The sequence below is a fragment of the Macrobrachium nipponense genome, chromosome 30 (genome assembly GCF_015104395.2).
Source record: "Macrobrachium nipponense isolate FS-2020 chromosome 30, ASM1510439v2, whole genome shotgun sequence".
In the NCBI taxonomy this organism is placed as follows: domain Eukaryota; kingdom Metazoa; phylum Arthropoda; class Malacostraca; order Decapoda; family Palaemonidae; genus Macrobrachium; species Macrobrachium nipponense.
The window spans coordinates 46,401,557-46,416,556 of NC_087218.1; positions in this window are offsets into that span (position 1 = coordinate 46,401,557).

Below are 15,000 nucleotides of genomic sequence, written 5' to 3' on the forward strand. Positions count from 1 at the left end.
TTATTGAAAATCTTTCATTTTTTACATATCTTTCTTATGGTCACCATTATTACTAATAAAAATTTTTTATAAAATTATTTTTCCACAATTGCTGTATAGATAATCATTTTGCTTTTAAACATTACCGTGGTTCCATTTGTTATTATTATCCATATCGGCTGTATTTGAATTTATTAATATTATTATAATTATAATTACTGAAATTGTTGAAGTAATTATTGAAATAAATAATTTTTATATAATTATTAATTTTTTCGAGGTTCAAACTGGTCATCATAATTAATAATGTTCTCGCATCTATTGATGTTGCTAAGACTGTCATAGCAACAAGATCAATCAACATTTGCTGGCAAAAGATGTGCTTTCTCATTCAACCTCCTTCCCCTACCCCACTGCACAAATGCGCGCTCGCACGCGGGCGCGGGGACACAACTGACCCGCAAGCCAAACGCTTGTTATCAAACAGCAAACATCACTACGCTACCGTGGCTCGATATTTTTCACAAAAATTAAAATCCATAGATGAAGAGCTTCGGCGCTCATCAAACAGTGGGTGAGAGAGAGAGAGAGAGAGAAAGAGAGCCTCTCTCTCTCTCTCTCTCTCTTACATATTGATCTGAAGGGATAATGGGTTCACTCTTTGCCTGCCTTATTGATTTCGAAAAGGTCTCGCCAAACGTCGAAAGAGGTCCGGGAATGTGTCGAAGACGACTCAGGAACTGAGGAAGGTCTGACACTATAGTTTCACTTCTGTATCTTTCGTTTCAGTGGTTAATTTATATCATAAATCAATTACTACTTGATAATAAACATCAAGCAGAAGAAGAAGGTAGCTGTTTATGTGTGTGCGTGTGCATGTAATGGTAGATGAAATCAATTTATCTTCAAGGCTTACGATACTGGAAATCATAAAAAGATAATCTGCATAGAAATCCCTGAAAGGACCAGCAGGAGGCTTTAGAATTCTGGGAAAACAGAAGGGGAAGGAGAATGACGAAGCCTGTGGCAGAGGGAAGGACCACTTAAATTTCCACTCTTCTTACTTTTTCTCCTTCGACGATGGTACCGGATGGTACCTAGATTTTCTAGAACTTTCAGTAATAGTCGACAATTGACGAGATGGACCTTTTACCGTATACACCACCCTTCTCTTTTATGAGCGAGTTTCAACGGTTTCAGTTCCTCGTTGGACGAGTCGGTTACGAGCTCGACTACCGATCTCAGGATCCAGGTTCCATTCCCCCGCTCTGCCAACGTGAAATCAGAGGAATTGATTTTGGTGATAGAAATTCATTTCTCGATATAATGTGGTTCGGATCCCACAATAAGCTGTAGTAGGTCCCGTTGCTAAAGAAACCAATTGGTTCTTAGCCACATAAATAAAAAATCTAATCCTTCGGGCCAGCCCTAGGAGAGCTGCTAATCAGCTGAGTGGTCTGACCAGACCACTGAGCTGATTATCAGCTCTCCTAGGGCTGGCCCGAAGGATTAGATATTTTTGCGTGGCTAGGAACGGGACCTGCAGCTTATTGTGGGATCCGAACCACATTATATCGAGAAATCAATTTCTATCACCAGAAATAAACTCCTCTGATTCCGCGTTGGCCGAGCCGAGAATCGAACTTCGGACCACCGGACTGTTAGCCGAGCGCGAAAACCACTCGTCCAACGAGGAACTTTAGTGGTCTGGTAAAACTAGGATATACTTAACTTTTTTCAACGTTTTCGCGTACATAGTTAACTAGGCTTTTGCGTGACATCTTTGTAAACACTGTTAATCATCTTTGCAAGTTTTATTACAGGTACATAGACGCCCCTACCATGATATTATCTACAGAGCAACAAAAGTAAAATGACATTAAGCATCTTTCCTCTGAACTCTACTGAGATTCGAACAATTCATTCATAAATGCAAGCAAAGGTCCTTACTATGTATAAGGCAAGCAGACGGAGTGATCACATCATGACGTTCGTTCTATGGCTAAATTAGGCTATAAAGTAATTCAAATCGCAGTTGTTCGGAGACTATGAAGTTAATAAAATTAACATTTTAATGTTAACATCACTGATATTACCTTTACGCACTGGGCTTCACAAATATCAAGCTGAAAGAGGAAGGAATACATATTATTATCATTTTTTTTTTCTTAGGTCTATCAGTCATCCTATTCGACTGGGTGCTATTTATAGTGTTGGGGGGTTCCGGGTTGCATCCTGCCTCCTTAGAAGCCCATCACTTTTCTCACGGTGTGTGCTGTTTTTAGAAGCACACTCTTCTTCACGAGTCCTGGAGCTACTTCGGCATCTAGTTTTTCCAGGTTCCTTTTCAGGGATCTTGGGATCGTGCCTATCATTATTATTCATTATTATTATTCAGAAGATGAAACCTATCCATATGGAACAAGCCCACCAAAGGGGCCACTGACGAAATTCAAGCTTCCAAAGAACGTTGGTTTCAACCTCACACCGCAGACCCAACACTGTAGCAGTAACTGATCATGGTTCGGGAAGTCACGCAAAGCCGTTGGTCTCGTTGCTGAATAACCACTGGTTCCATGCAACATTAAAACACCATACAAACAAACAAACACACGTTCATCTACGAGCTGTACTATTAAGTTTCAATGCAATATTATTTCCTACGCTCATGCAACCGACCCATTCTCCTATAAGTCTTCAAGTTTATATTGCAAGCGTTTTAAGTGTTCCTTTTGCACTTCCTGTAGACGAATTAGCCAAACTCCAGTTTGCAAGTTTTACAACGCAGGAGTCGTTAGTTCCTCCTGCCCTCTGGCGAACAGATTGGCCCTGTAACATACAACAAACTCATTTAGCAGTCGTGACTACTTTGGTACTTTGGCCTTTCCATTCCACGATCCAAAATCATTTTTATATTTTAGGCATACAATAAACGTTTTACTTGCATGACAAGTACTATATGGCCGGCAATGCAACGATTAAATATCGTATATCAAAGGAGAAAAGAATATGCTCCCCAGGATGGTAAGGGAAGTGTTGTCTTATATAAAAGAATGGTATTAATTGCATACATCAGTGACAAAGGGAAAAAAATGTTCACAGTACCATTAACAAACGCTTACGATATTCACGTTAAAAACAATGTTGCCATTTAACATATTACGACAGAGAACAGATTTAACATTTCACGACAGAAGACCGATTTAACATGTGAAAAAGAGACCGAATTAACATATGACAAAGGGGGGAACCCATTTAACAAATGACAAAGGGGACCGATTTAACATGTGACGATAGAAGACAAATTTAACATGACGCCACAGTACTGATTTAACATGCCACGGCAGAGGGCGGATTGTGTAGAAAGAGGATAGATTTAACATTGGAAGACAGAAAACCCATTTAACATGCGTAGACGGAGGACCAATCTAACATGTGTACACAGGGAAAATTATACAAGCTGAAATTCTGTGCAGGAGAGTAACCGAAAAAGACAGGAAAACTTATCAAAAATTTTTTCGATATTCTTACCTTCAGGCCTGTTTTTCTGAAACTTTGAACTGCAGGACCACAACAAGGTAGGTCAGTATCGTACTGATGACCTAAAAGGGGAGAAAAATTTCGCGGTCAAATTCGAGTTTCGCAAAAATAACAGAACGGAAATTTGCCTTCCAAGTTTGAAGGTAGGAGTATTTTAGGTTTCTGCAAAACTATCGAGATGGCTTTGTCTGTCCGTCCGCACTTTTTCCCTTCGTCCACAGATCTTAAAAGCTACTGTGGCTAGAGGGCTGCAAATTGGTGCGTTGATCATCCACCCACTAATCATCAAACATACTAAATTGCAGCCCTCTAGCTTCAGTAGTTTTGATTTTATTTAAGGTTAAAGTTATCCATGATCATGCGTCTGGCACCGGTATAGAAGCCAACAACAGAGGTCACCACCGTGCCGTGGCCGAAAGTTTCACGGGACGAAGCTGAGAGTTTCAAACAGCAATATAAGCTGTACAGAAAACTCGACTGCGCCAAAGGAAAATTGATTGATTGATTGAATATAGAATCTAGGCCAAAGGCCAAGCACTGGGACCTATGAGGTCATTCAGCGCTGAAACGGGAATTGACAGTAAAAGGTTTGAAAGGTGTAACAGGAAGAAAACCTCAAAGCAGTTGCAGTGTGAACAAGTGTCAGGAGACGGTGGAAAGGAGGATGGACGAAAGAGAATATGAAAGGAGGTACAGTAAAAGGGACGAAAAAGGTTGCAGCTAGGGAGCAAAGGCACGCTGCAAAGAACCTTAAGTAATGCCTACAGTGAACCGCAAATATGTTGCAGATTTCTCGGGTAAGTAGTAAGATGTTGACATTAATAGAAGCTTGATGTGGATCGTTGGTCTCTGACCAACCAAAAGAGCCTGAGCCGATTCGAGGACAGAGAGCATCCTTCCCCATAAAAAAATCCCCAATTTCACTCAGACTGACGACTCCCAATTTCACTCAGACTGAGACTGACGACTCCCAATTTCATTCAGACTGACGACCCCCAATTTCCCTCAGACTGAGACTGACGACTCCCAATTTCACTAAGACTGAGACTGACGACTCCCAATTTCATTCAGACTGACGACCCCCAATTTCCCTCAGACTGAGACTGACGACCCCCAATTTCACTCAGACTGAGACTGACGACTCCCAATTTCACTAAGACTGACGACCCCCAATTTCCCTCAGACTGAGACTGACGACTCCCAATTTCACTCAGACTGAGACTGACGACTCCCAATTTCACTCAGACTGAGACTGACGACCCCCAATTTCACTCAGACTGAGACTGACGACTCCCAATTTCATTCAGACTGACGACCCCCAATTTCACTCAGACTGAGACTGACGACCCCCAATTTCACTCAGACTGACGACCCCCAATTTTACTCAGACTGACGACTCCCAATTTCACTCAGACTGACGACCCCCAATTTTACTCAGACTGACGACTCCCAATTTCACTAAGACTGACGATCCCCAATTTCACTAAGACTGACGATCCCCAATTTCACTCAGACTGACGACAAAATCTTTGTTGCAGATTTCCAACAAATTGAATTTCGCCTCTTTTGTCGGGTAACCGCAATTTTGCGGTCATAATCCACCAGGTCAGCGAAGCAAAAGACCCAATTTAGGGACGAAAGTCATGTTTTCGGGCCAAATAAACCACCACGCTGGGACACGGGGCGTCTTTTTAGCAACATTTGCATCGACTGCAATCTCCTGGCACCCGCCAGCGTTAACATAATCCACTCCAACCCTCGCGGACGGATTGACATGAATTGTCACACAATATATAGAGCGAATTTCGTACGTGGCAAATTAGCAATCCCATTCGAGATTTCAAAGTCTGAAAACATCCCATCTGGGCCCCGTTTGAAGTCGATTGTCATTCCTGGACAGAGAGAGAGAGAGAGAGAGAGAGAGAGAGAGAGAGAGAGAGAGAGAGAGACCAAAGGAAGTGTGTTGGTTAATTTAGTGATTCATGGCTGACAGAATATATGTCTGACAGATCTTGCTGCCACAAACGACTGTGACAGCAAACTTTACGATTCTACTATTAGTCCAGTCAAAATATGACCTGAACCCCCATCACCCCCCAAAAATTGCAAGAAATTGTTTTATTGCATTAATTTGTTGTTTCATGTGTAGATAACCATATAACAAAAGTTTACCAAAATTGGGTTACTGAAAATGGGTCAAAATTGCGTCGTGGTTGATGGCTGTCTGCCACTAGAAACACCTAATATTCCGGTTAGGAAGGCAGTTAGCTCTTCCGTACTCCGATAAGTGGTAATTTCAGTGAACAAGTGACTTTACAAATGTATAAATAACGTTTACCCCATTATTCAAGCCTTATAAGAAGTTTATAGGTGCAGTCATAATGTTGTGATGTCATCCTGCAATGAGGTCAAATTTGTTGGTACGCACACTCATTTAGTTTATTACTTTCATTCAGCCACTCCAGCTTTGAGATGTTACTAACATTAATTGCTGTTTTTATATCAAAGCATGAGAAAATGGCTAGTCGAGGAAATTGTCCTTTATATGGCTGTGAGATAGATGATGAGACTGTGGTGATTGGTGAAAAGGGAGCTGAAGGAATCAATCAACAAGAACAGCATTGGCAGAGGCGACAGTATTGTCGTAGTTGCTAGTACCGAAGTGCATAAAAGATGCTGCAGTGAGCTATATTAACAAGCAGCAAATAGAATTGTTTAAGAAAGCCAAGCTACAACCACCTCAACCTCTCAAAAGGAGTGCACGTGTTTCTGTTGGACCTTTTAACAGTAAATCGCACTGTTTGTTCTGTGGCAGAGATAATAATATCACCCTGTAGTGGCGATTTTCATGAATTCAGCTGTGCCATAACAGATTCATTTGTGGAGACAATCCTCTCACTTTGTGAGGATCGTAATGATGAATGGGCACTCACTGTTCGTGGTAGAACTGAGTATTTCGGAAAGGATCTTCATGTTGCTGATTCTGTGTACCACCGGTCATGTGACATTAATTTTCGCACAAAACGGGCCATTCCTTTGCAGTATAAAGATGGTCCACTTGAAAAGAAGCCACGAAATGTTGGAAGACCAAAGGACACTCTGACAAAGAGCAAGCCTTCGTCAGAATGTGTTCGTTCTTGGAAGAAAATGAAGAACAATTGACAGTGGATGATCTTGCTAAGAAAATGGCAAAATATCTGGTTCTGCCAGATTCTGTGGCTTATGGCAACCAGTACCTAAAATCAAAACTGGTAAAGCATTACGGGGAATATTATATTCATTGCTGAGCAAGAGGGGTTACATGATATTGTAACATTTCGTGAGAAAACTAGTAGTATTCTGAGACTATTTTAGCCTGCCAAAAGATGATGAAGAGGCTCAGAAAAGAGCCATCATACAGACTGCGGCTAAACTGATTAAGAGCGACATTAAGTCAATGATCACACCTTCACTCGACCAATATCCTGATATTTCGGCCTAGAACTACAATCTGCGATAGAATACATTTCATCAAGCTGGCAATGCTTGCTCCAACTTTTATTTGTTGGCAAAGACACTTGCAGAAAGGTGGTGAATATTGGACAATCTATTGTACAAGCTGTGCACCCTAAACTCTAAAGCTTTAATAGTACCACTGATGGAAGGACCTACACCTCCATTGCCAACGACTTCGATGGTTACAGTGGTGGTCCAAGTACAAAGGACAGTACACATCAGCGACGAAGACAAAATCATGACGGTCATAAGGTGAATATCACTGAAACAAAATTCACTGGAAAGATGGAGGATTTCCTTTCTAATAACGAGAACAAACACACACTGAACCATATGATTGCCAATTGCATAAAAATCAGAGGATGTCATGTGATACATGCTATGGGAGATGCTGACTTGGACATTGTGAGGACAGCAGTATCAATGTCATCTGAAAAAACTACCATGCTCATAGGCGAGGACACAGATTTGTTAGTGCTACTGCTTCATTACGCATCTCCCAGTGATGGTAAGAAGCTCTGCTTCAGGTCAGATAAAGGGAGTCCTACTGTAGTGTATGACATAAAGGTCATAAAGCAAGTTCTTGGTAACGAGATCTGTCAAAGTTTGCTGTTTCTGCAGGCGTTCACAGGATGCGACACCACTTCCAGGATATTTGGAATTGAAAGCAGTCTGCTCTGCAAAAGCTGATTAAAGGTGATCCAATCCTACAAAGATGTGCAAAGGTGTTATTGAAGACTCTGGGTGAGCACTCATGGTGTCTCTGTTCAATGGGAAACGTGAGGACAACCTATCTGCTGTCAGATATAACCGTCTTCGCAAAAAAGTGAGTGCGGCAAAAAGCTTTGTGATAGCCGAACGACTGCCTCCAACACCTTCGGCTACAAAGTATCATTCTCTGAGAAGTTATCTCCAGGTCATGCAATGGATGGGCAAGGGTGATGATATGAACGTCACTCAATGGGGGGTGAAGCCTACAAACCAACAAACTAGCACCAGCGATGACTGACAATGCGCCTACACCAGAAACGCTCCTGAAAAATATTTGTTGCAGCTGTTCTGGTGTTTGTAACACACACCGTTGTACTTGTCGAAAGCATGGGGGGCTAGACTGTTCTCATGCATGTGGTCAATGCCAAAATGGCCGTTGTTACAACATGCATCACGATTCAGTATCAGATGATGATGGGGAAATGTGAAATATGGAGATATGAAGCATTTAGTCGCCATATTTGTCTGACGTCATTTTGACCCATTTCCGGTACCCCAATTTTGGTAAACTTTTATTCCTTTAATGTCCACACATAATAGAATAAATCAACACCATACAACAATTTCTTGCAATTTTTTAGGGTTGTTGACTACTTTGACTAGACTATATCTTTATGGAGCGTTACAAGACGATTATAAACATTTTATACAATAAAATAAATAAATAAATAAAAATAACAAATACACACAAAACCAGAATTAATAAAAAAAAGGTAACAGAGCGTTACAAGACGATTATAAATATTTTAAGAAAAAAAATAATAAATAAAAATAAAAATAAATAGATAAATAAATAAATAAAAAATAACAAACACAAACACAAAAACAGAATTAGTAAAACAGCGTTACAAGACGATTATAAACATTTTAAGCAAAATAAATAAATAAATAAATAAAAAATAAAAATAAAAAACACAAAAACAGAATTAGTAAAAAAGATAAGAGACCTTCCTCTCACGATTGTTACACTAACTGATCCTGCTATCTTCATAGACCGCTACCAGGGAAATACAATTGCTGCAGACAAACATACACACAAACATGATAAGTAAAATCAACAAAACTACAATAATTACACTGGAAAAAAGGCTAATTTAGACTTGAGGATAAAACTACAATAATAATTATACTAAAAAAAGGCTAATTTAGACTTGAGGACAACAGATCTTGCTATCACGACTGTGATAGCAACGTTGATTCTGCTATCTCCACGGAACGTTACAAGACAATTAAACAATTAAGACAAACAAACACACAGAAGAAAGAACGCCGAGAAAACTACAGTAATTATACTAAAAAAATAAAGTTAATTTGGGCTTGAGAAAAAATACAATAAAGGCTAATTCAGAACTGAGGACAACAGATTTGGGTATCACGGCTGTGATAGCAACGCTGATTCTGCTCTCTGGAACATTACACGACAATTAAACATTTAATACAAACAAACACACAGAATGTATATTAAAATAAGTAACAACAATAATAACGCTAAAGAAAACGATACCAACGACGACAACTATTGCAAAGAAAACGGAAGCCAACTCACAGGAATGAGGCAGTGACGTCCCATTGTGAAAAGACCAAAGGGAGAAAATTCCCTTCCTTTCTCCAGTAGTAATATTACGTATTCAGTCTCCTGTGCAAAGGTAATCAGTTCATTCATTAGTATACATACATATATACATACATACATACAAATAAGAAATATAACAACGAACCACATATATGAAACAGAACTTCTGCATTCAGTCTCCTGTATATAGGTGATCAGTTCATGGATTAGTTTATATAATATATAATATATATATAATATATATATATATATATATATATATATATATATATATATATATATATATACTAATAAATGAACTGCCTACCTTTACACAGGAGACTGAATTCAGTAGTTTCATTTTGAATAAATGTGATTAAGTTTTATATTTTTTATGTATGTATGTATGTATGTATATATGCATTTATGTATGTATACATACATACATAAAAATATGAAACTGAATCACATATATTCAAAACAAAACTACTGCAAAGGTAGCAAGTTCAATTATTAGTATACATATGTACGTACATACATACATAGATACATACATATGTTGAAAATAGAACACTGAATTAAATAGTATATTGAAATAAAACTACTGGTAAAATTTGACTCAAATTTCGAAAGCTTCACGTGAATTTTTGTTTTTGTTTTGGAAAATTGCACATAACAAAGACATCATTGAAAGACACTTGTCTCTAACACATAAATACATAAATATAAAACATGACAGAATTGAATAAATATAAAAAACTAATGGTCAAATTTGACTTAAATTTCAAAAGCGTCAAGGAATTGTTTTTCGAAATACATATAAAAAAAGACATAATTGAAATACTCACTAGTTTCTCCAGCCCTTTGCAATACTGTGTGCAAGTCAGAGACCTAAGTTTCCAGAGCCACGAGTTGCGCTGCAATGAAGGAGGAAAGTCAATGAATATAAAAATAATTAAAAAGTCTGATTATTTTCTTATATTAGACACATTTTTATAACCGAATGCTTTAGGTTATAATTCAGTAACCAAGGAAATGGTCTTAATGTAAATATTCATAAATTTATAGACTGAAGATTTTCAGGGGAAAATATGACTACAGCAGAGTCCAGCTAGCTTTGCAGCTAAGCCCCGCCCACTGATTACATCACAACCATATCTTGAAGCTGATTGGTTGGAAATAGTTTCGAAAAGTTGGTTAATCTGTGGTTCTTTTCATTTTTAATTTATTTTGCAATGGTTCTTTTACCGAACTAAAATACGTTGTGCTGATTATCAAAAGGGAACATTATATCATCCCCTGAAATAAAATCGTAATACATATCTTAAAAATGGTAAAAAAAAAAAAACAGGAAAATATGCATAGAATAGAACAGAATATACAATTTAAGCCAAAGGACAAGCGCTGGGACTTATGAGGTCATTCGGCGCTGTAGGGAAATTAAGAGTAAAAAGTTACAAAGGTGTGACAGGTGGTAAACCTCGCAGTTGCACTATTGTTAGAAGAGGGTGGAAAGTAAGATAGAAGAAAGAATATGAAAGGAGGAACAGTAAAACCAATGAAAGTGGTTGCAGCTAGGAGAAGAGGGGACGCTGCAAAGAACTTTCAGTAATGCCTACAGTGCTTCATCATAACTTCGACTTATAATATGACTGATAAAATAAAAGTTTATATTCCCAGCAACTCACAAAGCAAGAACCCTTGCTGATGCTGAGCCTTAGACCTACGTATAACCTCACAACTATAAACCGTCATCTGGAATACATGAAATGAAGAACCTAATTCGAGAAAAAAAATCTATCTAGATTGAAATTTCACCAATTTCTAATTAACAACTATTATAGGTCACTTCACTGACCCATAAGTCAAGGTCAGGTCAGCAAGTTTTTCTTCGATCAGAACGTCGTTCTCAAGATGAAAATAAATTATGAACAGTGTCGGCTAAAACTGTATCATTATCTTCATAAAAATAATATCTGATACCTTGATTTTCTTTGCAGTCCATTGGCTTTGCAAAAAAAAAAAAGAAAAAAAATGTTGGTTCATTTCAGCACCGAAGTTGTATCCTGATTTGTCGTGAATAATGAGTTTGCGAGTATGTGTGTGTGTGTGTGTGTGTATATATATATATATATATATATATATATATATAATATATATATATATATATATATATATATATATATATATACACTTTAAACGAATTAGTGCCCAGCATTAAATTTAAAGTTGAAAGGGAAACAGACAACAAAATTCATTTTCTTGCTGTTTTAATAATCAGCGACACAACAGAATACAAATTTACCATATACAGAAAACCAACGTTCTCACTTTAATGTGAGAACGTTTACTTTAGCTATCACAACGTTCCTACCAAGATAGGCGTAGCTAGCAACCTATTCTTAAGAGCCTTACCAATTTGTTCCTCAGATTTCCTGGAAAAAGAATTTGAACTAATTCTTTAAGGTATCCTTACCTTATAATTGAGAAAGCAATTCACAAGGCAAACGTAATTTTCTACCGACCCCCTCAAGACAAAACCAGAGACACACCCAACAATACAATAAAAATTCCAGACCTGGACAGGATTAAGACGGTGACCCAGACCCTCGGAAAATCTAACCCTTTTGCATTTACTTACTCAAACACCTTAGCCAAATCCCTGATTAACGTCCAACAAAAGACATCCTCCAAGGACACAGGCGTTTACGAAATCCCATGCCTGGGCAGTGACTAATCTTACATCGTATTTACAGGAAAATCACTTCCCCAGAGATTAATACAACATAAACGGTCAGTTAGGTATGGACAACAGAACTCAGGTATGAATAACAGAACTCAGCTATTTTCAACCATATAAATGAACATAACCACAGAATAAACTGGAATTTGTCACGTATAATTTATAGCAGCAACTGCCAGTACAAGAGTCAAATGATGGAATCGTCCTTAATTAAACAGAGGCAGGTAATGAACATCAAAAAGGGAGCATGGGATTCAGATGTCATTGACAAAGTTTTCATTCAACCAACGCTTAAGAGGATTAAAGGAAGATTATCAGCGGGAGTGACCTAAATTGGGTTACCTGTGGAAGGATCTCTTGGTATAAATACCACCTTTTCTGTAACTTTTCTCATTCATCTACCTGAAGGGGAGACAGCAGTCTCTGAAATACAGTATTTTTCTCTATATATTTTGGTGTTTTTATGGGCTCCTTTTATTAGATGGATTTCTGCTGTAACAGAACATTTTTACCAGTCACACACACACACATTATATATATATATATACTATATCTATATATATATATATATGTATGGTATGTATGTATCTATGTGTATATGTATATATATATTATATATATATAATATATATATATATATATATATATATTATATATATATAATAAACAGGACACTTAAGCTCACCAGGAGCTAAAAATCTTACAAGTTTTTTTATATATATATATATATATATATATATATATATATATATATATATATATATATATATAAATATATATATATGCTCGTTACAAAGCAGAATTTCCTCCCCCTCACCCTGGAAGTGGGAAGTGCATCAGTGCACCTCACGTTGTGTACCTTAGGCATTACTAAAGGGTGTTTGCAGCGTCCATTTTTAACCCTTTACTCTACCTCCCTTTATTCTACCACCATACCCCCTACCATTTTTTTCCAGACATCAAAGAAACCAACAGTCTCTGAAAGCTGACCGATGCCCACTTACTTTCTCTATAATTGGATCAGGAGAGCAGAGTATCCAGATGACTCTCAGGGAAGAATCACAAAGTAGCAGAATCACATTGATCTCGTAATTCCCAATCATGACTTCGTACAGACTCAGGATGACGTTGATAATGAGCACCAACATGGTACTAACGATGATGACCTCTGTGTAATGCACCAAATGCTTGATAATGTCATCCATCTTCAGCAAGAAACTTAGTAAATCCTGCAGTTTCTGACGACTGTTTGACCTTTGGCCTAGAGGAGACGTGGGTGAAGGGTTCGCAGAAACTCTCTTCTGGGCGTTTCCAAGGTCCGGGCAGTTTATGCTCATCTGCTGTGGTGTGTTTACATTTTGTGGTCCTGGTGTATGATCTGAGGAGGAAGTCCGTTCCCTTCTATGACACAAGAAAAACATGTCATCTCCTGCAAGAAACCCGTCGAAGCAGTCGTGCATGATCTGGTCAAGTTCCATTGCAAGAGCTCTGGAAAAGGCAGATATCATCCCATAGCTAAATAATGAAGTTACCGGTTGCATTATATGTAACATCACAGACTGCAAAACTAAACATTCCAGACCCTCAAACCACTCTAAACTTTCCCGGTTAACAAACTGAGACACAGTGAGGATAAGGTTTAGAAACAACGCAAAATGCACCGGTAGAAAAGATCTGTGGAAGAGTCCGATAGGTACAGTGACCGTATTGGAAATTGAGTCTACAAGTCCTGCCAAGCGATGGCTGAAAAGGCAGACATAGATCTGAATGACAATGTACAAAAAGCTTTGGATTTCAAATGACATTGACCAGACAACAACTCCGGTTTCCGCATCAGAGTCATATCCCATCATAAAAGACAGCATCACAACAGACAGTAGTGTCAACAGTATGCCAGCAGACCAAAATGTAGCAGGAACACTTCTCTTCAAAGAAATTTTTTTTTTGCCAATTTCTTCCACTTGTCCTTCCTCAGCCCAGGTTAGATGACAGACAACAGACGATGGAACAGTTCTAAACTCATAGGGGAATCCTCCCCAGACTTTCATTAAAACAAGAAGGAAGGAAATAGGACTTAGATGTTGGATGAACATGCTGTTCCGTTTACCAGTTTCCTGGACCCGTCTAGGTTTATCAGTGGGGTAAGGAAGCTCTACCACCTTCCTAGATTCTCCTAGACCTATCAGTCAATCCTGTACTCCTCTGAATCCTCAGTAAAATGTTCACTTCCTGAAGAGTAGCTCGCAAGGTAAGGAAGCTCTTCCACCTTAATAGATTCTCCTAGGCCTATCAGTCAATCCTGTACTCCTCTGAATCCTCAGTAAAATGTTCACTTCCTGAAGCAGTAGTTAGTGGCGTGAGGAAGCTCTGGTGGCTATATATTTTCACCTTGAACTTTCAAGAGGTCAGGAACTCAAGACATTCATACGAGAAGGTAGAACCTTGTTCATTTTTTTGGCACGACTCAGTCAAGCATGTTATCCTTTTGCTTTGCTTCTCAGTAAAATGGTCACTTCCTGAAGGGCAGCTAGTGCTGTAAGGACGCTCTGGTGATTATATCTTCAAACTGAACTTTCAGATGCCAAGAATTGAAGACATTCACACGAAAAAGGCTGAATCTTTTCCATTATTCAGCACTTGCACACAGTGTGAATGATGGCGAGCGGGGGTCAGTAGGTCTACAGATGCCTACTACGCCCAACATCAAAGTTTGCTCCGGTTAGGCAAGTATATCAGCTGGTTGTAGGGTGGCAAACTCAGGTTTCAACTTTCAGCCAAGAGAGGATTTCCCTTTTCCAGTAAAATTCGTTGTCTGTAGGTTGGAAAGCACAGACCAGACTTACAACTATGCTTCACAGGCTGGTACTGATATCAAAAGATTACATGTGCCGCATCTCGTCCCAGCACCAAGCCACTTTCA